The following is a 22,689-nucleotide window of genomic DNA, read 5'->3' on the forward strand; positions in this document are numbered from 1 at the left end:
ACACCCTTGTCTAAATCCCTGTCATGTTGTGACAGCACCGTATCCTTTTCAACAACATCCGCTCCCTTTCCACCAACAAGAACCTCTTCCTGCACACCCTTGCCACCGACCGCGTGGATGCCTTCCTCCTCAGTGAAACTTTCCTTCAACCCCACCACGGCCCTCCACATGTCGCCCTACCTCCTTCACCGCTCCGATAATCCACTCCCGATTGCGCGTGGCGAAGTTGTCATTGGTCACCACTGCCAGATCCCAGTTCAGCTCCAACCTCTCCTTGCCAACCCCACCGAACACCTGATCCTTAGTCTCTTCTTCCCTGGCCTTACCGTCACCTGCTCCACAATCTATGTCCGCCCTAATGTCCCTATTCCCTTCGACTTCCTCTCCCACATTGACCGTACCTTCTCTTCCTACGTGATCGGCGCCAACCTCAACATCCGTAGTCGTTCCGCTGCCCAGCTACAGCGGTGGCATCGGTTCCTCTCCTCCCTTCAAGGGGACCTCATCCTCATCCCCCAGCACACCCTTCCCGAATCCGACTCCACTCCTGATGTTGTCCTTTGACCCGCCAAACTCCTTGGCCGCATAATGGTGGATGTCCTGGAACCTATTGCTAGCGACCATCTCCCTGTCCTCCTCACCATTTCAGACGGTCGTCGCCCCCGCCCCAACCCTCGTAATGACCCTCCCCCAAAGTACATCAATGACTATTCCCGTGCCAACTGGAATGCCTACCGGGATACCCTCCCCACCCATGTCGATAGCGACCCCGTCACCTACCACCACCTTGATGATGTAACCCATGCTGCATCCTTTCTCCATCTGAGCTTGTCTGAGGCTGTTGAGGCCCATGTCCCTACTGTCGCCATCCACCCTGTCTGTCCTACCTTACCCCCACAGGCCGTCCTCCTCCTTCGTGAATCCCGTGCCTTCCTCCACACGCGTGACCCGGACACACTACGACGCCACCAGTAACTCCAGCGACACATTCGTAATTTGCTCGCGGCCAAGAAACGCTGGGACTGGCGGCAGACATGTACCTGTTTAAATGCTACCCTACCTATCAACTCGTCCAAGTTCTGGTCAGCCATCTGTCGCCTTACCGGAACTAAACCCTCCCCCTACTATCCTCTTCTCCATGATGATCACCCATTCCCTGACACCCTTAGTAAGGGCTATCACTTTGCCTCCTACCTCTCAGATGTATTTTCCATCCCCGACGATCCCCAGTTCGATTACTCCCTCTTCCCGGATGTCCGCGATCGAACTGACACCTCTATCACTCCCCTAGTGCCTGGTTTCCAATACTTGGACAACATTGCACACACAGAACTCAATGCCCCAATCACTACACAGGATCTCATTGCTACACTCCGCACCAAACGCGACACGGCTCACGGTCACGATCGTGTCACCTACCGTCACCTTCGTGAAGCTCCTGTCTCTTTCCTCTCCACGCTGGCCAGGCTCTACAATGTAGTCCTGTCCACCGGTTACTACCCCGACCTGTGGAAAACCTCACATATCCTGATGTTCCTTAAACCTGGCAAACCGCCATGTGCCGTCTCCTCCTACCATCCCATCAGCCTTACCTCGGTCTTCAGCCAGGTCCTGGAATCTATCCTCACCCGCCGCATCTACCAGAATCTCCGCCAGCACGACCTCCTTCCCATCACCCAGTGTGGCTTTCAGCATCCTTCTCTTCCAACGACCTTCTCCTTCACCTCACTCATCTCCTTTCCGAACAGCTTAATTCCCGTCGCTGCAGCGCTCCCAACACCTTCTGCAGTCCCATCTTGACTGGTTCACTGCTTGGTGCAACTAGTGGTTGCTCAAGGTCAATCCCTCCAAAACCCAGGCGATCATTGTAGGCAAGACCACCCCTCCCTTCCACCTCCTTGATTTCTATCTCACCATCTATGGCCGTCCTATCGCCCTCACTCCCACCCTCAAGTACCTTGGCGTTACTCTCGACCGTTGACTCTCCTGGACCCACATCTCCGGACAATCCAAGCCAAGGAACGCTTCTGACTCTGTCTCCTCAAGCTCCTTTCTGGCCATACGTGGGGTCTGGAACCCTCCACCATAGTCCACACCTATAAATCTCTTATCCGCCCTATCCTCTGTTATGCTCATCTGGCCTGGATCTCCACCCCTGCTACCTTTTACAAATCCCTCCAAATCCTTGAACGCCATGCTCTCCGCCTTGCCTATCGCATCCCTCTCCCTCCCCCATGTGGATCCTGTACAATCTCATTCCATTCCCCCACCTCCTCCTTCTCCTTGAGATGATACGGAACCTGAACACCTCCCACAAACTCGATCCTCTGCACCCGCTTGTCTCGCCCATCCTCTCCCACCCCCGCCCGTTGCCGCGCCTGTATTCCCACGTCCCAGCCGGTCTCCATCTCTCCACCCTCCTAACCCTCTCCCAAGGTGGCTTCCGCCAGCTCCCCCTCCCTGATGATATCCTCCTCCCCTCCATCTACCCCTCCTACCAACTTTGATCCTCCTTCCCTCTTCTTGTGTCTGTTCCTTTGGGCACCCTGATGTTTCATCAGGCAGTCTCCAGAGATGGCCGACGGGAAATACTTAGTTCTTGTGATGTATTTTCTACCTCTGATAAAGACCCTCGTAATTGTCGTCGTCGTCGGCGCCGCCTCCGTCGCCGCTTTGGTAATAGCGGCAACTCGCCATTGTATGACATAGGGTGAGGTACCTTCTGCAACCGACTGTGATGGCACTAAGCGATTGAAGGTGATTTGCGATTTGTTGTTTGATCAGCGTCATAAATGCTTGAATGTATCTTGGGATGGAACACAGCAAGAGAAGCGTCGTATTTTTAGTAGTGAAATTTGAGGTGGAGAATAGCGGCAAAGATGGGAAATTAAATTCATTCTGCCAGGTGTACAAATGGCGAAAATGAGGTGTGTGTGGGGGGAAGGATAGTGCGCCAGTGACCGTGTGGCCTAATGGACAGTCTGCCTTCGGCAGGCCACAGAGCAAACGCGCACGTGTTGACTGAGTGCGGAGCGCGCTCGCCTTGTTTACATTCTGACGGCCGTTGCTTAAGTGCTGGCTTACCTTGTATGATCCATGGCGAACCGTTACCGTAAATCTACACTCCGATTTACTTTCTGCAACGATTATGCCTGACACAAAGCACTCGAGGTGGAGCGTTTTCTGCGAGAGGAAGTGAAGATCGCGGCGACCGATATTGTCGGCATACATTTGTCAATCGTGAGCAGCATGGTCTATGTGAAAATCATTAACGATGCACCATACGATCGCGTACTATGTGAGACCAAACAGGGGCTCTGCTTCGGTCATGCTGATGGCAATGTAGGAGAGGTAACCGTCGACCACGCAGGCTTAGGTATGCGAACGATACACATTTTCGAATTGCCATTCGAGCTTCCTGCTGAGTAAGTCGCCGGGACAATCTGCCCATACTGCACAGTCCATGGCCACACTGCGGAGAGGTGGACACAGTTTCGGATGTATCCTGTCCTAAACTGGGTCGGCCCGGTCACCATTGATCTCCGAAGCCACGCCCTGTCCTACTTACAGATCGGCGGATGCCGTGCAATAATTATGTACGACGGCCAGCCTCGGACCTGTTCTGGGTGCGGCAAAGAAGGTCACCTTAGATCCGAATGCCTACAACGGCGTATTACGCAACTTCCAGCTGCTGAAGAAGCACCCATGTCGCAACCTACAGTGCTACTGGTGATCTATGCCGCTGCTCTAGCGTCTCCTACCGCTTCGCAACGTCGCTCGGTCACCACAAACGACGCCACCAACAAGTCCGACCAAACGCCGATAGAAAGCGCCTCAGACGGCCCGCCGCCTCGGCCGGCCAGCGACGCCGCTACAACGATGCCGACGCAACCGGACGCTGACCCTGACCTCATAAACACGATGGAGATCGACTCACTCATCGTTCCTACAGCGGCCTTTCTGCCAGAACGACGCGACTGCCTTCCGTCGTCGGAGACGGAGAATCGCACAAGGAAACAACGTTCTCCGAAACGTCACACGTCGCAAGTGAAGACGTCGCACAGTTTCCGGCCAAGAGGACACGTTACAAGTCGAGGAGGATGTAACCGTTGACCAGCGCGAGGCTTCAGAACCCGCTACTGCTGACGAAGGCGTTATGAGCGCGGAGACGTCTACCGGTGTGCCTGCGCCCTGTGCTGAACTAAATCATGAACATATCACAGGCAACACTACACCATGCACCATTACTACATCTTCTGCAGACAGAATGGAATATACACCAGTGTCCGCTTCCACGGCGTGGCACGAGGAGGAGTTCGAGGAACAGGACCCGTTACGGGGCCCTGCGCCGTCACGGCCGCACCAGTAATCATACTCTCCCCAGACTCTCCTGCGGGCCAGCGGGATAACGTTCCACTGCTACGCCCTCACCCTTGCACGGACAGTGGAGTGGACCAGCCTCCAGCAATCCGACACCAGGCCTATCGGATAGCCACCAACAACATCCGTTTCAGGATGAAAATCCGCCTTATGCTGGAGATGTTCTGGGCCTTGGATATAGATTTCGCCCTTCTGCAGGAAGTTCACTTGGCTAGTCTCCCGTATATCAATGATTATACCACCCATGCCTCCGCGAGTGATCCTATGGGCCGCGGAGTGGCCATCTACGTCCGCCACGGGATTTCTGTGACAGATGTCGCCTTCCTTCCATCAGCTCGGGGCATGGCACTCACTGCCATGGGGACATGCATCATTAATGTCTACGCTCCCTCAGGCCCCGACTGACGGCTTGAAAGAGCCCAGTGTTATTCCAAGGACATCGCTCCCCTGTTTTTAGGGCATTATGACCATTGCCTACTAGGAGGTGATTTTAACTGCGTTCTGCATCCTAAAGATCAGGTTCCCCACTATACTACATGCCAGGAATTACGTAGAGTGGTGCGAGACCTCCTGCTTCACGATACCTGGGAAGTTCAACACGGTGACCATTCTGGCCATACCTTTCTTACCAGCCATTCCGCAAGCCGACTAGACAGGATATATGTCTCATAAACTCTTATATCTGCGATACGGGGCGCCGAACTCTGGCCGCTGGCCTTTTCCGACCATTGCGCCTACATCTATACGGTCCTCCTTCCGCCGCAATCAGTATGGCGCAGCCGTGCGCCATGGAAACTCAATACGTCACACTTGCATGACCTGGCGTGTCGGCAACAAGTCACTGAAACGTGGACAGCCTGCGAAAGAGGCCTTCCTCACTACCACTCGACATTGACATGGTGGTTGGACTGCACCAAGCCGGCGACCCGGAGGACACTGATGAGATACGGGAAGGACATGGCTGACTGGCAATGCACCTCTGTTGACTTTTATTATGCGATTCTACGAGATCTGGACGCTCAACCGCCTACCCCAGACAACCAGTTGGAACAGCAAAGAACTAAGGCGAAGATAATTGCTCTGGCACGCCGGAAACTGCAAGGGGTCGTAATACGGACACGACGTGACGATCACGCGAATTTAGAAATTCCATCCAATGCATCATATAGTGTCCGACAAACGACGACGTCGTCGGCAGATCATCAGCACTCTGACCACGCCTCATGGCACGCAGATGACCACTCAGAATGACATCCTCCACGCAGTCGTCGAGCACTACCGTCGTACTTATAGTGAAGAAGACGCTGAAACTGCAGCAGACAACTCCATTTTGCATTACGTCACACACACGCTCCCCCACACAGAGGCGGATGCTTTGACAGTGGCGGTCACCCTAGATGAAGTCAACAACGCAATCGCCAAAGGTGCTGTCAACAGATCGCCCGGCATTGAGAGCTTACCAATTGAGTTTTACCATTCCTTTTGGGACCTCATGGCACCACGGTGGACGACTGTGTATCAAGAACTGATGACATCTGACCACGCAATCCCACCCGCCTTTGCTGAGGGCAACATCATCCCAGTCCACAAACCAGCCTGTGGGTCGATGGTCACGAGTTACATACCGCTCACCCTACACAATGCCGATTACAAGATTTCGCGTGCTTACTGGCAATGCGTCTCCGAACAGTACTCCCTCATATCCTCTCGTCAGAGCAAACGACACCTGGAGGACAGGTTAATATACAGACTGCCACAGGGGAATGCCCAGACTTAATCGCGATGGCGGCGCCCTGCAGACTCCGTGCAGTGGGGTCGTCGCTATAGACTTCGACAGCGCCTTCGATAAAGTGCATCATCGTTTCCTGTTTTCGGTGGCAGCCCGAATGGGCATCCCCCCTCTGTTTCTCGACGTCATCTGGCGTCTTTACGACAGTGCCAGTGCACGTGTCCAAGTAAATGGACGTTTAGCAGGGCCGATACCTATCTGTCGCTCGATACGGCAGGGGTGCCCCCTCTCTGCCCTCCTGCATGCCATTGCCCTTGAGCGCCTTATTGGTGGCTTGACGACCAAGCTCTCTGGCCTCATCCTACGCCAACACACTTTTCGCTGTCGGGCATATGCTGATGACCTCCTCTTCCTCATTCGCTCCGGCTCTGATATTCGAGAAGTCCTCGAATTGATTACCAGCTATGGGGCTGCCGCTGGCAGTGCCATGAATGTCGCCAAATCTTCTGCAATGCACATTGGACGAGGCCTCCAGGGGGGTGAAGTGGCACCCCTGCCGCTTGTGCGGACTTTCCGGTACCTGGGCATTACCTTTACCCCCACTGTCACATGCACAGTGGCAACGAATTTCCGTCGCCTGTTACACGTCATCCGCAACGACGTCCGCCAGAACCTCTTGTGCCGCCAGGACACACTTCAACGGGTTGAGTTTCTTAATCTTTATGTGGCATCAAAATTGGTTCACATCGCGCAAGTTCTCCCTCTGCCTACTGCAATTGGGCGCAACCTTCAGGCGGATTTTGGCTATTATCTCATGGCTGGTTCAATGTTCAAAGTCTGTGTTATGAGACACTTACCCTGCCCACACGGTATGGTGGCATTGGGCTTGTCAATGTCTGTCTGCGAGCTGCCGCCTTGTACGTGAATACCATGAGAAAACAGTGGATAGGCCAGGGTACATCTCTAACACGCAGCTTGGTTGAGGTCCTCCTACCTGCTTCCACCTCACCACTGGTGTCTGTCGGCCATATCGTACCTCATTTGTCCCATCTTTCGACCTTTGCCGTCGACTACAGTTACACACATACCAGTCTCCCAGATACACGTCCACCCAGGACTAAGGATTTTTACAGCCTGTTTCTGTGCTCCGGAATGTGATGGAGACCAAACATCCCTCCATCCAGTGGCTCATAGTGTGGACTACTGTCCACCAGCCCTTCCTCCCTACGAACGTCCAGGCACTGTGGTATCACATAGTCAACAGGAAATTTTCCATGAAGCAGCGACTGCACAACATTGGCTTGTCAAAGTCCCCTCTCTGTCTCCTTTGCCAGCAACTGGACACTGATGAACACCGACTTACATGCGCCTCATCGCAAGGTGTATGGCGCTTCGTACAGCAAATCATTGCCTGCTATCTCCGGGTGCCAACAGAACAATCGAACCTCGAATGTTTCAATAACCATAGGACCGACATTTTCTCGCTGCCAAATGTCATGCTATTACATGGGTGAAAGGGTGGGCGGTCGCTTATCTCTTTCATGAGGGACCTAACTCCCGCCTCGACTTCTGGACCTATTTACAAACAGCCCATTGCAGCTCTCGAAAACACGCCATGTTACCGAACATTATTGCTAACTATCTTCGAGTGGTCTTTGTTAGACCTCCACTTAGTTGGGGGGTGCCTAGCTCAGAGGGCACCTACCCCTCCTCCCCGGCGGTGTCTGAGTTTCAACCGGCTATGATCTATCCTACTTCTGACCTCCGTGGATGGGATGGCACGTCGCAGATTGCGCGGATTTTATTTCTTTTTGCTTTTCCTTTTTCCTTTCTTTTTCTTTAACCAGAATTTATATTTCTTTCTCTTTCGCCGATGTGTTCACATAATTTCACGATATTAGTGAATAATACAAAAACACATGCAAATAAATATATAACAACACCTTCCTAAAATAAAAAAAGCAAAAAAACGAAAAAAAGAAGAAAAATGGATAAGGCGTCGGACTTCGGATCCGAAGATTGCAGTGTCTCGTTGCTTCGTTCGTCTCCCATCGTCCCTCATATGTGACTATCCACAATTCCAACTCCCGTACTTTCTACCCTTCTGCCAGCGTGCCCCAAGGTTCTGTCGTTTCCCCTCTCCTCTATCTCCTGTACACGGCTGATATGCCCAAGCCTCCCCCTCCTGTTCATCTTCTCCAGTTCGCTGATAACACCGCCTTCCTAGCCCTTTTTCCTACCCTTCAACGGTCCCAACATACCCTCCAAACACACCTTGACCAATTCACCACTTGGTGCAATCAGTGGTTCCTCCGTGTTAATCCCTCAAAGACCCAGGCGATCATCATAGGCCGCATCACCCGCTCTGTCTGCCTCCATGATTTCTACCTCACCATTTATGGATGTCCTATCCACCTCACTCCTACCCTAAAATACCTTGGCCTGACACTCAAACGCCACCTCACCTGGACTCCCCATCTCCTTACCATCCAAAACAAAGCTCACAACCGCCTCCGCCTCCTGAAACTCCTGTCCGGCTGGACATGTGGTTTGCATCCTTCCACCATCCTTCATACCTACAAATCCTTGATCCGCCCCACTCTCTGTTATGCCAGTGTCGCTTGTATTTCCACCCATCCCCAGTTCTATGAAGCCCTCCAAATCCTCGAACGCAATGCGCTCTGCCTTGCCTTCCGCATAAGCCTTCCGTCTCCCACGTGCATCCTCTACGACCCCATCTCATTCCCCCAGCTTCTCCTTTTCCTTGAACACATCTGCACACTCTTATGTTGTCCGCCGCCTTGATCCCCCTCACCCCCTGGTTTCTTCCATCCTCTCAACCCCCAACCAGTTGCAACACCTTTACCGTTGTGTCGCACCCACTCTCCATCTCCACACCCTCTATCTCTTTCCCAACACAAATTCCACCGTCTACCCCTCCCGCATGATGAGTTTCGCCCTGACATCTACCCTTCCTACCAACTCTAACCCCTTCTTCTTGCCTCCTCCTCTGGGCTCCCTTTCTTCCCCCTCCCTCCTCCTGAGCGGCTTCCCCATCATACTCCCCCACCATCTCTTTTGCCTCCTTCCAGTGTCTCTGCGCTCCCTCCAGCCCTGTCTTCCCTCTTCCTCCCCCACCCCATGTGTCTCCTGCCTCTTTGTGAACCCACTGATGCCCCTCCTCTCTTCATCCCGCCGCTTCCCCAGCTGCCCCTTGCTCTCCCCTCCTTTCCCATACTCTCTGACCTTTTCCCTCGGAAGGTCCCACCTGGCAGTTTTATTGTTCATCGTGTGTGCTCCAAGTGGGTTTTAAATGTGTTGTTCTGAAGTGTTTTTACTACTGTGTCCGACTTCTAACCTGCGCCTGCGCTTTCAGTGTCTTTTCTGTTTTTTAAGAATCGCCAACTGTGTTTTTTAACTTACTGGTGCATTTTTTTAACTGTCCCTCATGAAAGTGTCCATGTCAGTGTATATTTTACATCCATTTTCTCCCCCTACTGTTTTATGTTCCCTTTTTTATTTCCTTATTTATGTATCAGTTTATTCTTGTTTTAGTTGTAGTGTCACTCGGCTGAAGAGCAGCGGATTGTGCCACTGACAGCCCTCCCCTGCCCATATGGGGCAGGGGAATGAAATCACAATAAAGAAAAAAAACTGATTTTTCTGGCAGTCTCCAGAGATGGCCGACGTGAAATACTTAGTTCTTGTGATGTATTTTCTACCCCTGATAAAGACCCTCGCGGTTGCCGTCGTCGTAGGCGCCGCCGCCGCATTGCTAATAGCGGCAACTCGCCATTGTGTGACATAGGGTGAGGTACCTCCTACAACCGACTGAAATGGCACTAAGAAATTGAAGGTGATTTGCAGTTTGTTGTTTGATCAGCGTCATAAGGGCTTGAATGTAACTTGGGATGGAACACAGCAAGAGGTAGCGTCGTATTTTTAGTAGTGAAATATGAGATGGAGAATTGCGGCAAAGATGGGAAATTAAATTCATTCTGCCAGGTGTACAAATGGCGAAAATGAGGTGTTTTGAAGGACAGTGCGCCAATGACCGTGTGGCCTAATGGATACATTCTGGCTCTAGCTGCCATCATGTACGGACGTACATGCCGCCGCTCCGTGACTACAGCGCTTACGCTAGTGATTACCGTTTCGTGTGTAGTGCTTTCTGTTCAGTGGTAAAATTAGGATCGGTTTTGTGTATTTGTTACGTCTTTGGATATTCGCCGCTCTACGGATTTTCGGTTTTTGACCGTAATCCGACCGGTGCTCCACAACATGGCTGCCTCCATCAGGAAGAACACCCTGGTTTTTTCGTTTGAACAGGATACTCGCCGAGCTGAACCGTCTGCTCTCGAGGTGCACGAATGGCTGACAGGGGTAATTGGCATTAATCTGGATTCTGTTCATACTACCCGGCTTGATTCGGACAACTACTGTGTGTTAGTTAAGTTTTTCAATCCATTAATGGTTGATAAAATTCGCAACAAGTTTGGCAACCAAGTCGATTTTATCCATAGGGACGGTAGTAAGAGTATGGTTTCTATCAAAAGTGCTGATACTACATATCGGACTGTTAGAGTTCTTAATTTACCAATTGAACTTGAAAACGAAAATTTAAGGTCGCTCTGACTCAATATGGCGATGTTAAAGAAATCGTTAATGAATGCTGATCGCCGCATTATAAACTCCAGTGCTTTAATGGAATAAGGTCGGTTGAAATGGAAGTTAAGACTAATATCCAGTCACATACCTCTGTTGAAGGTCACAAGGCTCACATTATTTATACTGGACAAATCCCTACATGTCATGTCTGTAATGAGTCAGCTCATTTTGGGCGGGATTGTCCCTGCCGTGTGTTTGTCTTAAAAACTACCTTCATGCAGCGACGCAAATTGACACTCAGTGAAGTTATGGCGAATGGTACACCTGTCCAACCTGAAGATGATGTTGCTAAGGAAATTTCACCTGACATTCCTTGCAGTGTCACTGAATTTCCACCTACCGTAGCACCGACGAATCTCGAATCTGTTCCCACTGACACTGATTTACAGAATAAAAAAAGGCCACTGGAGCAAAGCGATAATCATTCAGAAGATTAATTATCTCGCACCTCTCCCACAATGAGACAACCACGGCCTTCAGCTGACAGAGATTTAGTAGAAGCCGATTGTATGCAGATCGATCCTGCAGTACCACCTGCCACCAACAAATCGGATGTGAAATCGGAGGATCCTACCGACCAACAGCAACTGACAACAACCTTGAGTGTCACCGGCGATGCACAACAGCCGCCTCAACGCGACCAACCTGAGGAAGTGGCGGGTAAACATCGGCTCTACAACAAACTACGACAACAAGCCTCAGGTTGAAACAAACAGGAGAAAGCTGTTGCCAAACAACAGCTCACAAGTGTCAGTCAGACGGAAACAGCAACATAGAAGGCGGATGACTCGACAACACTATCGGCATCTCAAACCCCGGTCCGATGCAAACTCAAACCGCAGCCTAATCTTTCGGCTTCTCGCCATCCATCGCCATCACAACAGTAGCAACAAGGGAAATCCGATTTGCAACAGAAGAATATCGGGTACGAAATAGTGCATGAGGAACTTGATGGCAGTCAAACCCAAAGTGTCGGCGAGATCCACCCCCACAGTAGTAACGCTTAATGGATACTTGGTTACGGCGTAGTGACGTTGCGTTCGGACAGAAGGCCTCTATATGTTGTTTTTCTGTTTAGTTCTGTCTGTTTTTTTCAATATTTTCTGTGATGTAGTTCGTATGACAAACTGACTGTCCTCAATGTCTAAGTTAAGCCGAATGTAGACATGTCTCAAGCCTATAAACTGTTAACCATAAATATTAACAAACTGCAATCCGACCTTAAAGTAGCAATGCTGCGGCAATTCGTTTACGAATCTGAAGCAGACATCTTTCTACTCCAGGAGGTGGCAGTCAAAAGTCTTGACATTCCTGGTTTGCAATCCATTGAAAACGTAGCTCACGAACTTCATACAGGCACAGCCTTGCTAGTCCGTAATGGTATCCCCATCACAGAAGTCGAAAAACTTGAATCTGGTCGCGGTATTAGCTGCAAAATCTTTGATGTCACAGTTGTCAATGTGTAAGCACCCTCCTGCAGCAGTTACAAGAGAGTGAGAAGTGCCTATTTTAAAGATGAAGTCATTTATTTGCTTTGAAAGGACCCCGTGAACATTGTCCTAGGTGGTGATTTTAACTGCGTGGTACATCGGAAGGATCAGAGGCCACACTTTAATTACTGTCATGAACTTCATGAACTCGTCACCAAGGTTCTACTGAAAGATACGTGGGAAATTCTGCATCCTACCCTGGCTAACTATACCTTTTTTACCCCTACTTCAAGTAGTCGACTTGACCGAATCTATATATCGTCTCACATCAGCAACCGTGTTCTTGATACTGATGTTATTCCGGCTCCCTTCTCTGACCATTGTGCCTATGCTGTCACCTTAAATCTCGACAAGCAACCAACGAAAAGGTTCAAAGGGCAGTGGATGCTTAACACTTCTCATCTTCAAGACCTGGAGCTTGAACATGACGTTTGTGCAACATGGAATTTATGTCTCCGCTCCAGAACTAAACTAGAGTGGTGGACACACACAGCTAAAAGAAAACTGCGACTATGTTTGATCTCTTACTGCTATCAGAAAGCGACGGATAACAAGAAGACAACAGAATTTTATTATGCCGTTTTAAGAGAATTATATGACAAATTTCCCGACTCCAACGTTTCTGCTGCACAAATCCAGAGAGTTAAAGTGAAGCTGTTAAGCATTAAGCGACGGCAATTAGATGGCCTCAAAATTAAAGCTAAGACCAAATTTGTTAGTGACAGAGAAATGACTTCCTTATACCATCTCATCAAACACCATTCCAATCACATGCGGTCCTTCATTGATGAACTAGCTGCCCCAAATGGTGATCATCTCGGTTTTTATCACTATTATAGTGAATTATACTCAAACAATCCGTTTGATGAAAATCTGACGTCTGATTTCCTTCAGACTTTGGTCAGTAACTTAACTGCAGAAGACAACAATGAATTTATTGCCGATTTCGCAGTTTCAGATGTCTTAGACTTAATTGTCGGTTCCCTTGCAAGAAATCCCCTGGTCCAGATGGGCTCCCCAAAGAATTCTATCACAAATTTTGGCATGTCATTGGACCCACCCTTATGGAAATTATTAATGAACGAGCCCACAGGATACCGGACGAGTTGAAAGAAGGTAGAACAGTGCTCATACCGAAACAAAGAGGTCACAGGCAAACTGATAACTTCCGGCCTATCACACTGTTAAATTTTGATTATAAGACTATTGACAGAGTGATAAACAGTAGACTGATCTCGATAGCCCGGCGTGTCATCAAAGATCGTCAGTCTTGCATCCCTGGCAGAAGCGTAATGACCACAATAGCTGAAATCAGGGACGTAATTTCGATCACAGTGGCGACCAACATCAACTGTGCTCTACTGTTTGTCGATCTTTCTAAGGCTTTTGACCGTGTGAGTCACCGTTACATCCTCCAGATCATGGAAAGGATTGGATTAGATAACATATCAGTAACCATACTCCGCAATGTCATCACAGGCATTACCACCCGATTGTGTGTTAACGGCAGTCAACAATACCGATCGCACTTAAGAGAGGAGTCCCACAGGGAAGTCCTATCTCGATGTTGCTCTTTGCCTTTTCTCTGGAACCTGTCCTCAGAAAACTGGAGTCCACATTACCAGGTCTCTCAATATCAAGAGCACGTTTTGCAGTGGGTGCCTATGCCGACGATGTCACAGCAGTTATTCGTTGCGTAAACGACGTAAAGACGATTAAAAAGGTAATCGACAACTACACTAAGGTGTCTGGAGCTAAATTCAATGAAGGAAAATGCAAACTGGTTAATGTGAGAGGTCTTGCACATGTATCCATACCCTGGGCCCAAAAAGTGCGCAATCCTAAGTCACTAGGTATCATCGTCGACAAATGTCCCCTTAAAATGGCGGCAAAAAACTGGAAAGCAGTTACGAAAAGCATGCATGGTCTCATTGCTGAAAACGACTGGCGCTCTGTGAACTTGATTGAAAGGATCAAGATTGTCAATATATGTATTTTCTCCAAAGCATATTACTTGGCACAAGTATTTCCCATATCTAAAGTCTAGGCCAGAAAAATATTGCAAATGGCTAGCAGAGTCGTGTGGAAAGGGAATATGTTTAAACTCGACATTGCCACACTAACAAAATCACGACTCGATGGCGTGTTGGCTCACTGACATCCATAAAAAAGCCAACGCCCTTTTTCTGAAACGAACTTCGTGCCTGCTATACAGTCGTGACTCAAACATAACTGCAAGTCTGTTTCACATCATTTGCCCCGGAAACATGCATCCGCCCATCGACATCAGCAACATAAACTTCTAATGGAAACATGTACGAGAATATTTCCTTGAAACAAGTTATGTAGGCGAAAGTATCTTACGAAACCCGCATTTGACAACGAATGAAGTTATGGAGAAATGGACTAAGATGTGTAAATGTAATACAATTGAGGCAAAAACTCCATCTTGTAACTGGAAGATCCAATGGAGGAAAGTTAGTCTTAAGATTCATACATGGGATGTTGCATCAACTTGGTACCAGGTGGTGAATGATACCATTGCCACTAAAGATAAATTACACAGAATAGGCGTACATCCCTCTGACAAATGTGTTAAGTGTGGTTTAGTCGACACTTTGCTTCATCGTTTCACCTGCTGTGGACACTTAAACAACTGGTGATGGGTGGGAGAAAAACTCGCACTATTATCAAGAAGCTCGCCAGCGAGTATCACGACCACTATCATCACGATCCCAGATAAGGACTACTATCCTATAGCTAAGACTACTGCAATGATGTGGATATTGGCAAATTACGTGCATTATACAATCAACTGACGGGACGGCGACAACCTAGTCGAATTTTTGGCATACATGCATACTGCTTATTGGAGAATAAAACTAACAGGAAATTTGAAAAAAAATCTTTGGCAGTATGTTGGACATTGTTTTTGAAAAACAAGGGATCGGTTAGTCTGTTGACAATGCAGTAGCCCCTCTCATCTGTCCCTACCAAGCACACAACTATGACGAGTTCCAGTCTCAGTGTCAGTCTGTTTCAAATTGATCTCAGGCACCCACTGACAACGATCGTCTCTGGTGGACTCACGAGTGTTCATCCAAATTCAAGATGTATTACTGTGAAGTCGAAAAAGTTTTCTTGTCTAATGGATTTAGAACCGTTATTTTTTAAATTAGATTTGATATTAAACAAAAAGGGATATGCATATTGCTTTCGCCATGGGACATAATAAAAGAAGAAACAATAATTTTACAATACTTTCAAAAAATGAAAAGAATAAAAAAACTAACAGAAAAGCAGCTAAGGTTTCACACTTACAGACTTACACACTATTTCGAACACAGTCTCTGTTGACAAAGAAAATCAGTGAGAGGCGGGTGGGGCCATTGTGGCCAGGCCTCGTGTTCTATGACCCCTGCCCTCTTTGCCCCCCCCCCCTGTCACATGCTAATAGGCTTCAGCTAGGATGGATGAAAAAAAATACTAATGAAGAAAAAGTGGCAAGGATACCTAACACGTAGGGCAAAAAAAATTAAAAAGAAGTGGTTAAAAAAACAAAAGCGGCCTAAGGCGCCAAAAAAGAAAAAAACAAGAAAAGCGGTCTAAAGTGCAAGATTTAAGCTCTGGTTCCCAAAAGCGAGCATGGGTTCGATCTCCACATCTGACAATGCATTTTAATCATTCAGAAACTAACATACTCCCTTCATGTTGAGGAACAAGTAAATTAAAATAAAGTGGTAGAGTGTAAAAAAAAATGGATAAGGCGACGGACTTCAGATCCGAATATTGCAGGTTCGAATCCTGTCACAGTCGTGTTTTTTGAAGTTGTGCAAAAAATGCATGCTGTTTCACTGTGTTGTTTGAGTACTGCAAAACTAGTCGAAAGTTGCTGCTGTCCACTTCGTGGCTGCAAACCGGCGCCTACATGAAGCACAAGCAAGAAAAGGGTGATATGTAGCAAAATTTTCGGCATAGTGCCCTTCAGGAGAGTTTTTGTAGCAACTCCTGCATCTGATTCAGGACCCAAGAGCTAGGCCACAGACGTCTGAGCACAATCGAGAATGTGTGTTGAATAATGGTGCAGCAGGCTATGTATCATTTCAAGCAGATTTGATGCCTGTCGGAGACAATTTTTCATTGAATAGGATTGTAGCTCGTTTGTGGCAGCAGGAAATAAGCTGTAGTCAGGAGGATCTTCCATAGATGGTCGCCGGTCCCATCAGTAATGTATGACGCGTAATGTGTCATGTGGAGCCCGGCTAGCTCAGTCGGTAGAGCATGAGACTCTTAATCTCAGGGTCGTGGGTTCGAGCCCCACGCTGGGTGTCGCAGAAATTTGTGTCTACGCAGATGCAACTCGCTCTCCTCTCGTGAGCCTTGCGTATTGAACGTAACGGATTATGGGGATGCCTAGCTTTGTATCAATGTCAGAGGAATGGTATTTGATGCGAAAAGTGACTGTGAAGTGAAACAAATGTGTTGTTTTGGAATTTTAGGTGTACATCGATATCGTGTGAGATGAGTAGGAAAGCAGAAGGTGTGCTAACTAAAAGCAAATAGTGGTCGCTAAAGAGGTGCGTTTCCAGCTGAAGGGCTCCGATTCACTAATGTATAAGAACAAAGTACCTGAAATCAGCGCCAGGAGGCGTCTCCTTAGTTCAGTGGCAGAGAGCTGGTGTAATAAACCAGAGGTCGTGAGTTCGATCCTCACAGTAGACAAATGAATTTTGTAACAGCACCTCAAGGATAAAAAAAAATTATAAGTGTGAGCAGTATTTAAGAAATACTCTCTCGCAGCTGAATAGTCCGAATGGTGTTCATAAAGGAGGGACCAGAAAGTGATTTTTCGACTATTCCAGCGGTAATTCGCTTGTATACAGCCCTTCAATTGTGCTGTTGCGGTACCAATTGAAGTGATAGTGACAGCCCCGGTCGCCACCAGCAGCCAGCGGTGGTCCTAGCTGCCTCCAGCAGCAGCAGCAGCGGAGGCGTCACCACCAGCCAGCCAACCGAATCACCCCCACCGCCAGCGGCAGCAGAGTGGGGCTTTCGCCCCAGTCTCCTTCATTCTTCGTCACCTTGTACTCTGTGTCTCTCGTCGCCCTGCCCATCTCTCGTTTGTTTCCTTGTCTTGTTCTGTGTTTCTCCTCTCATTATGATGTCAAACCCCAGCAGCTCCTCTACAGCCACCACCACTGCCATCATCTACACTTCCCCCTCAGCAGCTGCCACCACTATCACATGGTGTGCCGCATCACTCCCCTCTCAGTCCATCCCCCCACTCCTCACTCTCCCATCTCCCTCCCTATTTGTCGCCCCATCCCCGGCTCCTCCCTCCCATGCCTCCTCCGATCCCTTCCCTCCCCTCTCTCCCCCTGCTCCTTCCGTTTCTGCGGCCCCCACTAGGATGGTTGCCCGGAGAGCTACAGCTCATGCTCGACTCTCCCCGTCGCCCTCATCGTCATCATCATCACTGTCGCCTTCGCTGTCACCCTCACCATCCCGGCGCCGACTCCAGCACCGGGACCTGCCACTCCCCGCCACATTCTAGTCGTTCCCATCCCCCACACCTCCTCCGCTGCCGTCAAGCGCCCCAGTGGCACCCCTGCCTCCTTTACTCCCAAAAAGGCTCCGCCTTGTCCCCCTTCCCCAACTCATGATGCCATGGATGTCTCCCCGCCTACCCCCCTCCTCATCCTCCTCCACCCGCTCCTACTGCTACCTCCTCTCCCGTCCTGATCCCTCCTATCTTGAAGCCTGGAAACTCACCCTCTTCCTTTGCCAGAATTTTCCTGGTGCCCCCATCTCCCTCCTTACTCCTCGTCGTGATTCGGTGCTCATCTCCTCCCCCAGCCCTACCCTCCACACGGACCTCCTTTCCCGCATCCCTGTCACCCGCTTTGGGCCTAATGCCTCCCTCACCCCTGCTCCTTCCCCATCTCCCTCCCGCCAACCCCAACCCCCACGTCGCCAGCCGATCCTCACCGCCATGATCACTCGGCTTAGTCCGGCGATCACGGAGAGGAGGTGTTGGCAGAGCTCAAGGCGCATCCTCATCTGGAGGGGCGTGCAGTTCGCCGCATTCATAACTCCGCTGGCCCCACCCGCCTTATGCGGGTCTTTTCCGAGCATGCCGCCTCCTGAAGGAGGGTGCCCTTTCTTTCACCGCCGCTACCCAGTTGACCCTTGCCGTTCCCCTCCTCAATCCCTCCGCTGCCAGAGTTGCTTGCGGTATAATGAGCACCCGACATCTGAGTGCCGCGAGGCCCCCACCTGCCCACACTGTAGGCAAGCCCACTTTCTCAGGCAGTGCCCCAATTTCCAGTCCCCCCCTCCTGTAATGTCTGTAACCTCCCTCACCCCACTGACTCCCAGAAATGTAGAGCCCGACACCTTCTCCTGCCTTGACACCCTTGTCTAAATCCCTGTCATGGCGCGACAGCACCGTATCATTTTCAACAACATCTGCTTACTTCCTGTCAACAAGAACTTCTTCCTGCACACCCTTGCCACCCACCGCATGGACACCTTCGTCCTCAATGAAACCTTCCTCCAACCCCACCACACCGTCCCTACTTCGCCATACCATCTGCAACGATCTGATAATCTCCTCCCGATTGCGCGTGGTGGAGTTGCCATTGGTCACCACCGCCAGACCGCAGTACGGCTCCAACCTCTCCTTCCCGACCCCACCGAACACCTGATCCATAGTCTCTTCTTCCCCGGCCTTACCATTACCTGAGCCACCATCTATGTCCGCCCTAACGCCCCTATTCCCTTCGACTTCCTCTCCCACGTTGACCGTACCTTCTCCTCCTACGTGATCGCCGCCGACCTCAACATCCACAGTCGTTCCGCCGCCCAGCTACGGCGGTGGCACCGGTTCCTCTCCTCCCTTCAAGGCGACGTCATCCCCAACCCCATCACACCCATCCCGAATCCAACTCCACTCCTGATGTTCTCCTTTCCTCTGCCAACCTCCTTGGCCACATAACGGTGGATGTCCTAAACCCTATTGGTAGCGACCATCTCCTTTTCTCCTCACCGTTTCAGACGGTCGTCGCCCCCACCCCAACCCTCATCATGACCTTCCCCCTAAGTATGTCCATAACTATTCCCGTGGCAACTGGAATGCCTACCGGGATACCCTCTCCACACTGAGGGGTGACGGGGGCATGTCCGCCGTATACAAAAGGTACAGAAGGGGGGAGAGGACAGAGCCTTGGGGCGCACCGGCGGAGGGAAAAAGGGTGTAGGAATCTGTGTTATGGATGGTGACGTAGGAAGGACGGCGAGAGAGAAAGGAGCCGATCAGACGGACGTAATTAATGGGAAGGGCGAAGGTTTGGAGTTTGAAGAGGAGACCGGAATGCCATACGCGGTCATAAGCACGTTCGAGGTCCAGCGAGAGGAAGATTGCAGAGGGGCGGGAATTAAGCTGTTCAGAAAGGAGGTGAGTGAGGTGAAGGAGAATGTCGTCGGAAGAGAAGGATGGCCGAAAGCCACACTGGGTGATGGGAAGGAGGTGGTCCTGACGGAGATGCTGATGGATGCGGCGGGTGAGGATAGATTCCAGGACCTTGCTGAAGACCGAGGTAAGGCTGATGGGATGGTAGGAGGAGACGGCGGATGGCGGTTTCCCAGATTTAAGGAACATCAGGATACGTGAGGTTTTCCAAGGGTCGGGGTAGTAACCGGTGGACAGGACTACATTGTAGAACCTGGTAGGTGACACAATCGTGACCAGGAGCGGTGTTGCGTTTTGTGAAGAGTGTAGAAATGAGATCCTGTGTAGTGGTAGGGGCATTGAGTTCTGTGTGTGCAATGTTGTCCAGGTACTGGAAACCAGGCGCTAGGGGAGTGATAGAGGTGTCAGTTCGATCGCGGACATCCGGGAAGAGGCAGTAATCGAACTGGGGATCGTCGTCGATGGAAAATACATCGGAGAGGTAGGGGCCTTACTAAGGGTGTCAGGGAATGGGTGATCATTATGGAGGAGAGGATAGTAGGGGGAGGGTTTAGTTCCAGTAAGGCGACAGAAGGCTGACCAGAACTTCGACGGGTTTATAGGTAGGGTAGCATTCAAACGGGTGCATGTCCGTCGCCAGTCCCAGCGTTTCTTGGCTGTGAGCAAATTACGAATGTGTCGCTGGAGTTGCCGGTGGCGTCATAGGGTGTCCGGGTCATGCGTGTGGAGGAAGCCACGGTAGAGACAACGGGATTCACAGAGGAGGAAGATGGCCTGTGGGGGTAAGGTAGGACAGACGGGGTGAATGCCGACAGTAGGTACGTGGGCCTCCACGGCCTCAGACAAGGTCTGCTGGAGAAAGGAGGCGGCATGGGTTACATCGTCAGGTTGGCGGTAGGTGAAGGGGTGGCTATCGACTTTTGTGGAGAGGGTATCCCGGTAGGCATTCCAGTTGGCACAGGAATAGTCATGGATATACTTTGGGGGTGAGTCATTACGAGGGTCGGGGTGGGGGCGACGACCGTCGGAAACGGTGAGGAGGACAGGGAGATGGTCGCTACCATTAGGCTCCAGGACATCCACCGTTATGCGGCCAAGGAGGTTAGGGGAAGAAAGGATAACATCGGGAGTGGAGTTGGATTCAGGACGGAATGCTGGGGGATGGGGATGAGGTCCCCTTGAAGGGAGGAGAGGAACTGATGCCACCGCCGTAACTGGGCGGCGGAACGAATACGGATGTTGAGATCGGCGGCGATGAGGTAGGAGGAGAAGGTACGGTCAATGTGGGAGAGGAAGTCGAAGGGAATAGGGACGTTAGGGCGGACATAGATGGTGGCGCAGGTGACGGTAAGGCCAGGGAAGTAGAGACTAAGAATCAGGTGTTCGGTGGGGTCGGGAAGGAGAGGTTGGAGCCGTACTGGGATCTGACGGTGGTGTCCAATAGCAACTCCGCCACACGTAATCGGGAGGGGATTATTGGAGCGCTGAAGGGGCGACGTGTGGACGGTGTGCTTGGGTTGGAGGAAAGTTTCGTTGAGGAGGAAGGCATACACGCGGTGGGTGGCAAGGGTGTGCAGGAAGAGGTTCTTGTTGGTGGGAAGGGAGCGAATGTTGTTGAAAAGGATACAGCACTTCGCGGATCTCCTGCCTCTTTCCTTTCCACCTTGTCCAGGCTCTACAATGTAGTCCTGTCCACCGGTTACTGTCCTGACCTGTGGTGAACCACACGTATCCTGATGTTCCTTAAACCTGACAAACCGCCGTCCGCCATCTCTTACTACCATCCCATTAGCCATACCTCGTTCTTCAGCAAGGTCCTGGAATCTATCCTCACCCGCTGCATCCACCAGCATCTACGCCAGCACCGCCTCCTTCCGGTTAGCCAGTGTGACTTTCGGTCGTCCTTCTCTTCTGACGACCTTCTCCTTCACGTCACTCATCTCCTTTCCGACCAGATTAATTCCCGTCGCTCCACTATCTTTCTCTCCATGGACCTCGAACGAGCTTATGACCATGTATGGCATTCCAGTCTTCTCTTCAAGCTCCAAACCTTCGCCCTTCCCATTAACTACGTCCGTCTGATCGGCTCCTTTCTCTCTCACTATCCATCCTACGTCACCATCCATAACATGGAGTCCTACAGCTTTTCTCCTTCTGCCGGTGTGCCCCAAGGCTCCATCCTCTCCCCCGTTCTGTACCTTTTGAATACGGCGGACATGCCGCCACCGTCACACCCCCCCCTGTCAACCTTCTCCAGTTTGCCAATGACACCGCCTTCCTTGCCCTTGCCCCACCCTGCAGCACTCCCAACACCTTCTCCAATCCCATCTTGACCGGTTCACCGCTTGGTGCAACCAGTGGTTGCTCAAGGTCAATCCCTCCAAAACCCAGGCAAACATTGTAGGCAAAACTACCCCTTCCTTCTGCCTCCTTGATTTCTATCTTACCATCTATGGCCGTCCTATCGCCCTCACTCCCACACTCAAGTACCTTGGCGTCATCCTCGATCGTCGCCTCTCCTGGACCCCCCATCTCCGGACAATCCAAGCCAAGGCATACTCCCGACTCTGCCTCCTCAAGTTCCCTCTGGCCATACATGGGGTCTGGACCCCTCCACCATCCTCCACACCTATAAATCCCTCATCTGCCCTATCCTCTGCTACACCCATCCAGCCTGGATCTCTGCCCCCCTACCTTTTATAAATCCCTTCAAATCCTTGAATGCCATGCTCTCTGCCTCGCCTATCACATCGATTTCCCCTCCCCCACGTGGATCCTGTACGATCTCATTCCTTTCCTCCACCTCCTCCTTTTCCTTGAAAGGATATGGATCCTGTACACCTCCCGCAAACTCGACTCTCCTCACCCGCTTGTCTCGCCCATCCTCTCTCAACACCGCCCACTGCCGCGCCTGTATTCCCACGTCCCACCCGGTCTCCATCTCTCCACCC

General features: G+C 50.7%; 1 non-coding gene across 1 annotated transcript; it reads left to right on the top strand.

The window, feature by feature from the left end:
• The first annotated feature begins 16,523 nt into the window (after positions 1-16,523).
• Trnak-cuu (transfer RNA lysine (anticodon CUU)) lies at positions 16,524-16,596 on the top strand. Its single transcript has one exon. It is a non-coding gene; the product is annotated as a tRNA-Lys (tRNA).
• Positions 16,597-22,689: the final 6,093 nt, after the last annotated feature.

Source organism: Schistocerca gregaria, chromosome 7 (genome assembly GCF_023897955.1).
Source record: "Schistocerca gregaria isolate iqSchGreg1 chromosome 7, iqSchGreg1.2, whole genome shotgun sequence".
Taxonomy (NCBI): domain Eukaryota; kingdom Metazoa; phylum Arthropoda; class Insecta; order Orthoptera; family Acrididae; genus Schistocerca; species Schistocerca gregaria.